This window comes from Theropithecus gelada, chromosome 19 (genome assembly GCF_003255815.1).
Source record: "Theropithecus gelada isolate Dixy chromosome 19, Tgel_1.0, whole genome shotgun sequence".
Taxonomy (NCBI): Eukaryota; Metazoa; Chordata; class Mammalia; order Primates; family Cercopithecidae; genus Theropithecus; species Theropithecus gelada.
In genome coordinates this window covers 17,441,718-17,442,667 of record NC_037687.1, presented here as the reverse complement: position 1 = coordinate 17,442,667, position 950 = coordinate 17,441,718, and positions in this window count along the sequence as shown.

Sequence of the window (950 nt, the reverse complement as noted above, 5' to 3'; positions counted from 1 at the left end):
TGTCCAAGACTGAGAGAAAAAGAGGTTTAATCGGACTGGCAGTTCCCCATGGCTGGGGAGGCCTCAGAATCACGGCAGGAGGTGAAAAGCATTTCTTACGTGGTGGTGGCAAGAGAAAATGAGGAAGATAAAAGCGGAAACCCCTGATAAAGCCATCAGATCTCGGCCCGATGTGGTGGCTCATGCCTGTAATCCTAGCACTTTGGGAGGCCGAGGCGGGCAGATTGCCTGAGCTCAGGAGTCCGAGACCAGCCTGGGCAATACAGTGAAACCCTGTCTCTACTAAAATACAAAAAATCAGACGGGCGTGGTGGCAGGCACCTGTAGTCCCAGCTACTTGGGAGGCTGAGGCAGGAGAATCGCTTGAACCCAAGAGGCAGAAGTTACAGTGAGCTGAGGTCATGTCACTGCACTCCAGCCTGGGCAAAAGAGCGAGACTCTGTCTCAAAAACAAAACAAAAACCATCAGATCTCGTGAAACTTATTCACTAAGAGCAAGAACAGTATGGGAGAAATTGCCCCCGTGATTCAATTATCTCCCACTGGATCCCTCTCACAATACATGAAAATTATGGGAGTACAATTCAAGATGAGATTTGGGTGGGAACACAAAGCTGAACCATATCAGATCCTTACATCATATACAAAAATTAACCCAAAATGAAACTGTAAATTTCCCCTTTTTTGTGATCAGGTGCAGTGGCTCATGACTGTAATCTCAGCAGTTTGGGAGGCTGAGGCAGGCAGATAACTTGACGTCAGGAGTTCCAGATCAGCCTGATCAACATGGTGAAACCCTATCTCTACAAAAATACAAAAATTAGCCAGGCATGGCACTGTGTGTCTGTAATCCCAGCTACTCAGGAGGCTGAGGTACGAGAATCGCTTGAACCCAGGAGGTGGAGGCTGCAGTGAGCTGTGATTGCACCACTGCACTCCAGCCTTTTTTT